We start from the raw sequence: 8,580 nt of genomic DNA on the forward strand, positions 1-8,580 counted from the left end.
CTAAGACTTGAAAGATAGGAAAAAAGAAGTCATTGAAAGAAAGATTGGAAGAGCAATCCAGAAAGAAAGAACAGCATATCCAAAGAATGAATAAACTGAAGAAAACCAGGATGACTGGAGTTCAACACGTGAGGGGGAGAGTGGCATGAGATGAGGTGGGCACTCATTGATTTTGCTTCAACATTCTAGAAAAAATATTTCAGTGTGAAAGACACACTATAAAAATAATTCCACTCATGTGCAGGGCTGCTTTAGACAGTCCCTCTCCTTCATAGCTACAGAAATATTTACAATTGAGGGAAGAAATGGGATTAAACCAAGCATCAGACTTGAGCACCCAGAACTTGTGGGTTCCTCATTTTCCATGCCCCAACCAGAAGGTCTTTCTCCTTTTGCCGGGATATCTTGTCTTTCCAGACTTGCAACATTGGTGCACAGCCCTGTAGGTGATCTCTCTACACCTAAGATGGCAGAGCCCTGTCTTGAAGCTGAAGAAATGTACGAGAATATGTATACACCTCAAAAGACTGAATCTGAGGGAAAACCCAAGGCATATTGGATTTACCCATTATTGAAGACACAAAAAAGGTTTACTTGGAAAGTTTCTGGCACTTCTCAAGAGATATGTGACAGCTTTAGAGTTTGAAGAACATGTTTCCTGACTGTTCAGACTTAAAATTCTGTTTTCGTGTAAGACCTTTCAGACTGTTTGCTGAAGAAAGAGGCTGTGAAACGTAAGGCCTACAAGTCACATTGTAACAGTGCAGGCTGGCCAGATGTTGAGGGACCTCATGCTATTTATTTAGCCATGTTGTAATGCCCTTTCCAATCCCAAATTCATTCTTGCTTCTAGAAGATTATTGAAATGGGACTTGTGAGATATACAATTCATTTCAACAAACAGCAATATAATTCTTCCTTAACACATTCCAGGGAAGAAAAAAAAATCACCTTGCCAGCTGGTACACAGACTGTGGTGCACTGAAGCTACAAGAATCCTAACTGCCAAAAGGGCACCAGGGACAATTTTAATATATACAGTACGGATGTGTCAAAAGAAGCGTTTTATGAGGAGTTTAATCTGTTCATTTGAAGGAGTGCAGCAGGAATGGTCCCCTGGGGCTCACCTCCTGGGAAGTTTAATGTTTTCACTCTGTAAAGAATCCCACTTGATAAGAATCAATATGTGCACTTGGTCTTGACTACAAATATTTCATTAGAAGCTGAGCGAAGGGCCACTGCCATTCCATTTCGCCTTCTTTCACTGGTCCCAACTTATTCCATGTCAGAAACATCCACACACATTTGACATAAAATAATGTATTAGGCAAATTAAAAAGCTAGAGATCGCAAGTTGAAATTTATAATTACAGGGGAACAGGTGTCTCACGTTTTTTAAATCCTGGTGCTGGTTTACAGCAGGAGGAGCATGGCCTTTGTGCTGTTTCTACCTCTAGCAGAACTACTGCAAACACAAGGGCTGAGGCTGCTGTGCCCAGACAATGCCTAACGTGCCATGGGGTGGCCTCCTGGAGACATCAATACTCTCTTGGGCCTGAATTAGAAAACCTTGACCAGGACAAGTAGAAGCAAATGCACTGTCAGTCATGGGCTATTCTCGTCCCAGCAGTTGCTGTACATCTTCAAAATGGAGACAGCCAGGCTCACACTATTTGAAGTCCCTAAAGCAGGACTGACAACAGGGTCCCTCTGCCCCTTTGATTCCACCCAATGTCATTCATTTTACTTTGGAGGGCAGTATTACTTATTTTCCTTTTTATTAAAGCATAACATACATTTGGAAAAATGCAAAAGTCTTAAGTGTACAGCTTGATGAATTATCATAAAGTGAACATAATCATGTTACTGCCGGCTTCTGCACTCACCATTACTACCTCACCCTCCTCTCCAGAGGTAACTACCATCCTGTCTTCTAATTCTGTCAGTTCATTTCTCTTGGTTTTGAACTTTATGTGAATGGAATCAGAATTTGACACTGTGAGACTAATCCACCTTATTCCACATGCCTGTAGTTTGTTCATTCTATTGCTGTGGAGTATTTCATTATATGGATATACCATACTTTATTTATTCTACTGCTGATGGGCATTTGAGTTGTTTCCAGTTTCTAGGGATATTTATGTACATCTTTATGCATATATGCACACATTTCTGTAGGGCATATGCCTAGGAGTAAAATTACTTGCTTTTAAGTTATGCGTTTGTTTAGTATTTTTTTTCTTAACCTTTTTGTCCTGGAAGATAGTTTCTACTTTATTTCCCAGAAAAACATTAGCTCCCAAAATCTCTTTTGCCAGTTTATTCTTGGAGCTATATTAAATATTGTAGAATGATGGTGGATTCATGGGCAGTCATTGCCCTTGGGCATTTGTGCTCTCAGCTCCTTCTCAGGAAGTAGCCAAGAAGGATTTCTGACCACGAGTCTTCTATTGCCACAGCCCTTTTTCTTGAGATTGTCTGTGCATCGTGTGCCCTTCCGTGCCACCGGCTGGGATTTTCTGTCCTTTTCATACTCTCCTCTTGCCAGAATCACATAGTACAGTATCAGAATTACACAATGAAGCAAGCTCTGAGCAATTTTAATCACTATAAATGTCCTTCCTTGAGAAACTCTACACCCCCACCTCCACTGAAAGCAGCATGCTAGCCACGCACGGAATCACGCTGACTCCACTTCCACAGGGCTTACTGTCTCCTTCAGAAGACAAGATTCCTGAGCACCATTTCCAGCTTGGCCTTGGATGTGTCATGACCTCTAACAAGGTAACTCTAAGAGCAAAGGGAGAAAAATAATACCAATTTCACCTCACACAAGGATGGGATTTACTGAGTGTTAAAGAAACAACACTGGTTAAAACTTAGTGATGAAAGGAGTATAAATATAAAACAAAAAATCATCTTTATTATCCAGACCCAGTCCCTTATCAAGCTTGCACTTAAACCCCCATCTATTCTCAAGAAGAAATAGTTTACAACATTTCAGAACACTTTTGGAGTATCTCATAATCCCCAGTTAGTAAGTTATTTATTTTTAACTGAAAATCCTTGCACTCATCCCTAGTAGTCTCACATAAAGAACAGCTAATGACTGCTCTCTGAATAGTGACATTTTACATAATTAAAAATTGCTTTTAAATTACCCTTTTCCCTTCTGTCAACTAAATCATGCCAAAGCTCTTATCTTTTCAAAATTGATTCTAATGGTCAATTTTCTTCTCATCTTCATTCTTCTCACCTAGCTATCCAAGTTTTTCGAACTTTTAGAGCTCCACAGTCTTGAATCATTTAGTTATAATTGGCAACACCAAAACCCATAACATTCACTCATTTATCCTTTTGTTCCATTAAAAAAAATTATTGTGAGGTTATGATGATAAACTGAAAGCTGGCGTTTCAGTGGGGAACCCTGACTCTTCACTGGAACTCACTTCCTAAATATATTAGAAAGCAAATAAATAAAAAATTGAAAACTATAAAGCCATGAAAAAAATAAAACTGAATGATGGGATGGCCAGAGTGGGGGTTGCTTGAGATAGTATGGTTGGGTAAGGTCTTTCTGAGGAGGTAACGTTTGGATTAGGTGGCCGCCATGGAAGGGTGTACAGGAAAAATGTTCTGGGCAAAGAGTATAGCACTGACAGGCCCTGAGGAGACAAGGTCAGGATGACCAGAACATGACTAGCAAGTTGGAGAGAACTACGAGAGGAGTTCAGGAAGACAAGTGGAAGCTACATCAAATCCAGCCTTGTTGGCCATCATTAGGAGTACACCTTGTAAGTTCCACATATGGTGATTCCGTTACTGAATGATGACATATATAAACTCTTCTTGGATAGTAAGTGAAAGACTTATCATCATTCAGGTATTGTGCACTCTTTCAATATATAATTCCCAGTACACCCAAGATCTCTCTGCCATTGGCATTGCTAACATCCTGGCAGTTCTTTTCCTCCATTGAGCCCTTCTTCTTCTGAAGTTGGATCATCTTTTCACAAGGCAAAATTTAATTCTTTCATAACTGAATAGCTGAGGTGCAATCCCCATTGTTTTTCACATGTAATTATCCTCCTCTTAGCCAATAGGATGTAGTAGGTAAGAACTTACACTTTAGGTTAATTAAAACTGGGTTCTGTTTCTGCTTCTGTTTTGTTTTAGTTACTGTGTGTAACTAGCATGCTATTTTACCTCTCTCAGTCTTTTTAGCCATAAAGGGGAAATGATAATACCTAGATCAGAGTTGTTATGAGGATTAAAGGATATGGGATACATTAACCCTCAATAGATGACCATTAATAACGATACTTTTCAAAAAAGCAAAAACCATAAAACTTTGCAATAAAACTGAGAAACTGAATCTTACCCTGCCCATTCCTCTCATTTTGCATTTAAGGCTCTCTGAAGCTAAAAGATTTGTCAATAGTCACACAGCTAGTTAGTGGTAAACCAGATCTCCCTAATCAATAGTCTAATAGAAGAATAATTCAACTACTCACCACTTTCTTTAGCTTTGAGGTTGAGCTTTATGAACTACATAATCATTCTCTGAATCAATTACAAATGCAGTCCAATTCCTGATGAGGAAATTGAAATTGGAATAGTGTGTGGTTTAATAAATTGTGTTTATTAGGGCTTGGGAGATTCAGAACCATGAACTCTCCTTTCTACTCAATTGGTTAAGTAGGAAAAAGTCAATAAGAAGATGTGATTTCCATATAGATCTCATCCACCAAATGTGGATTGTGATTTATAGACAGCTCAGGGGAGGAAATAAACCTTTAGTTGACAGAAGAGCTTTGGAAAGCAAATTATTGGGTGTAGTGGATGTGTCAACTAAGGGCTAAAATCTAGAGGAGGAACAGTTGCGTCATGGAATGATGTGAAAGCCACTTACTTCGAGTTCTTGCCATTGGAAAGTTTTCAAGTAGTTATCATACACACATGAATTCACACACCTGATAAGTTTAGCAAGTTGGCTTTTACATACGGTTGTAATTATACCTAATCTTTATTGTGGGCTTTTTAACTTATTTATTTTATTATTTATAAGAAAACTACAATCAGAGAATAAAAATAGAAACTATAGATAAGGCAAATGAAAATTAAATCATAATTCTTCCACTCAGAAATAACTATTATTAACATCTTGGTGTTTACATGTATATGAACATGCACACACACGTTAATTCACACACCCAAGTTAATTCTTTTTGCCTGAAGAATATGTCAAAGGCAATTGATATAAGCTTTTGAACATAATATAGCACCTCATTATACCTATAAAAGTAACTAACAAACAAAAAGGACATTCATGCCAAGAACTGCAAAATTTCACAATTATTCTGTTAAGTACTTAATTAACCAACAACCTCTTTTCTTCAGGAATGTATAAAGGACTTATGACAACAGATTCAATCTTAATTCAGCAAAATTATACTAAACTTTTGAATTGTTTCAATATTGGGGGAAATACAGAACAGTGTCTGTGCTTCTGAGGAATTACTCTTGAAAGAAACACACAAAAATTTCAATTACTTGGTCAAAATGATTGCTAGGAGGCAAGAAATACACATTGAATCTGGTCAATGTTCTTCTTCATTGATGTTTTCACTACAAAATAGCAATAACATTTTCTGACTCCTCCTTCCTCACGAGGGTATTATAAAAGCAGATAAAATCCATTATGCACTTTGCACTCTCAAGTTCTAAAGGTTGTTGTCATCTACTTGCTATTCCAATCTGCTGGATAGATGTGATTCCTACTTTACTTTGCAGACATAGATTAGTTTTTAAAGTATGTATATAGAAAGAGAGAGATCTTTTTTGGGTGGCAAGAAGGATAATTGATGTAGTTACTTTTGATCTGCTTTGTAATTTTACCTCCTTTTAAATTTTTTTAATAATTTGCTTTAATATTTCCTTAATACTATAAGGTGCCTTGTGCACTGCTGCTTCTTTTGCCTGGAATTCTCTTCTCCTCCTTCACCTAAAAACTCCTCTCTTCCTTTGGTTCTCAACTCAATTTTCCCTTCCTTAGGGACGCCTACGCTGATGCCTACAAGTCGGTATTTCCAATTTCCATGTTCTCATATCCCCGTTTATATCCTCTTTCAAATGCTCATCTCAGTTCTCCAAAAGAACAGGAACCAAATCATCTTGTTCAACCAGTAATCCTAACGTCTAGCCTATAATAAGTGATCAATATGTGTGGAATGGGTAAATCCTTGTGGTTGCCTAGTCAGTGAAATGAAGGGGAAATACTGCTTGCTTTCATTTCCCAGGCCCAATATTTCCAAATAGAAAGACAATCATTTTATCTTATCCAAGAAGAACCTAAAAACCTATACCATCATGTAAGAAACAGATTGATGTGTGGCAAAGCTTGAACATGTGGTAAAAGAAATACAATGGCCTTAGAAGATAGAATAGAATGGGCTACCTTCAGTAATGAATTTGTCCCTTCTCTGCCATTCCTTGTGCTTTGGTATGCACCTAAAATAATTTATACAGCAAATGGTACAATTAAGCATGAGGAACACTTGGAAGATCTGGGCACAGAGCATGTCAGCTGTCACCAAGAACATGAATCCTCAGCTGTTGCCCTTTTTTCTCCTTACAAGTAAGACCTGTCACATAGCACTATAAAAAGGAGGGAGGAGGGGTGAAGAGAGAAATTTCGTTTTATCTCTGACTATCATATTAAATTACTCAGGATCATAGTTTCAGAACACCTCTAAATTCTCTCTCACATGTAATTTCTTCATGTAACTAATAGTGCCTTACTAGGTGACATTCGTATACATTGTGTCCAATACAACTAACCATTTCAAAAAGGCAAAACATTTTTAGACTTTCTATCATATACCTGACCAAAAACACAAAAATGAAATCTTATGCCTCTTTTTGAAATTTCAGACTGAATTATTTCTATTTTTTTTAGTTCTTTATTTTTATTTTTACAAATAACCTTTATTTAATATTTTAGAAGACTTTTAGATTTACAAAAAAGTTGAGAAGAGTTCAAAGAGTTCCCAACTACCCCACACCAAGTTTTCTCTATTGTTAACATCTTGCATTAGTATGGTACATTCGTCATTACTAATGAACTAATATTGATACATTGTTATTAGCTAAAGTCCATATTTTATTCAGATTTCCTTCGTTTTTACCTAATGTCCCCTTTCTATCCCAGGATCCCATCCAGGACACCATCTTACATTCAGTCATCATATTTCCTTTGGCTCCTCAAGGCTATAACAGTTTCCTAGATTTTCCTTGTTTTTGATAACCTTGACAATTTTAAGAAGTTCTTGTCAGAAATTTTGTAAAATGTTCCTCAGTTCAGATTTGACTGGTGGTTTTCTTCTGATTAGACTGGCATAGGGATTTTGGGTATCAAACACGACCTCAGCCACATGGTGAAGGTCAGCATCACCAGTAATGTCGTGTTGAGAGCAGGTATCCTTGACACGATAAGAATGGCACTTTACCACCTTTGTGATTTCTACTTTTCAAGAAGAAAATTTCACACCAACATATCTTCCTCTGTGAATTCATAAATCTGTAATATATAGTTGGTAACACAATGAAATTTAGACATATAGTGGGATCAATCTATTTCCCCCTTAATATGAAATAAAGTGTTCCTATTTCAAATTTGGGGTATTTGAGTTTTTAAGATCAAAATTATTAATTTTTGGTAACATTGCTAATGTAAAATATATTTGAGTTGAGTGGATTAGTGAAACATATAGATTAATATTTTATATTGTTTTAATTTTTTTCTAAATGCAAGAAAGACCAAAATATTTTTGCTCAGGACACTTAAAGCTCCTTTACCTGTTAACCTTATCATAGATTTTAGGGGATTTCTGCATGTGCAGCAAAGTATTGATACAGGCTGTGAGTTAAAGCAAGACCATACTCATCTCTCAGCAATTGCAGAAAACCCCAATCTATCCTTTGATAATCCAAAGGAAAACAAACTTGCAGGCAAATTTCTGCTATTTATAAAAAGAAGTGTTTCTATTATAAACATACTTTTATTTTTGAACTTTAATTATTTAAATATGAAATATGTTCAAAATCTTATGACTATCTTGTATGTAAGAGACGGGTATCAGCAGCTAAGTTTAGAGAATGATTGAGTCCTTGGTATGAGGCAACATGGGCAGGAGCTAATAAAAAAGTTTTTCCTGAACATATATGGATGAAATAATTCAGTAGTGCAGGCCACTACATGAAATAAGAGACTGATTAACTGTGGGTCTATTGTGACATAGGTGAATTATTGCTGATATGAGAGTTTTAATCTCTCTTAGTTGTAATATACAAAGAGGAACAGTGACCTTCTCCAAGTTGGGGAATGACTTTTACATCAGACCAAAAGAAAGTGGCTAATAAATCTGTATCTTTAAATACAACTATATTTAATAGTTTGCATATATAATATATATTTACACATATATGTATATGTGTGTATGTGTGCATATATACACACTTTATGTGTATGTGTGTATATATACTTTTACATATGTAATGTATAAATATGCTCTTTTAATA

The sequence above is a fragment of the Lemur catta genome, chromosome 8, assembly GCF_020740605.2.
Source record: "Lemur catta isolate mLemCat1 chromosome 8, mLemCat1.pri, whole genome shotgun sequence".
NCBI lineage: Eukaryota > Metazoa > Chordata > Mammalia > Primates > Lemuridae > Lemur > Lemur catta.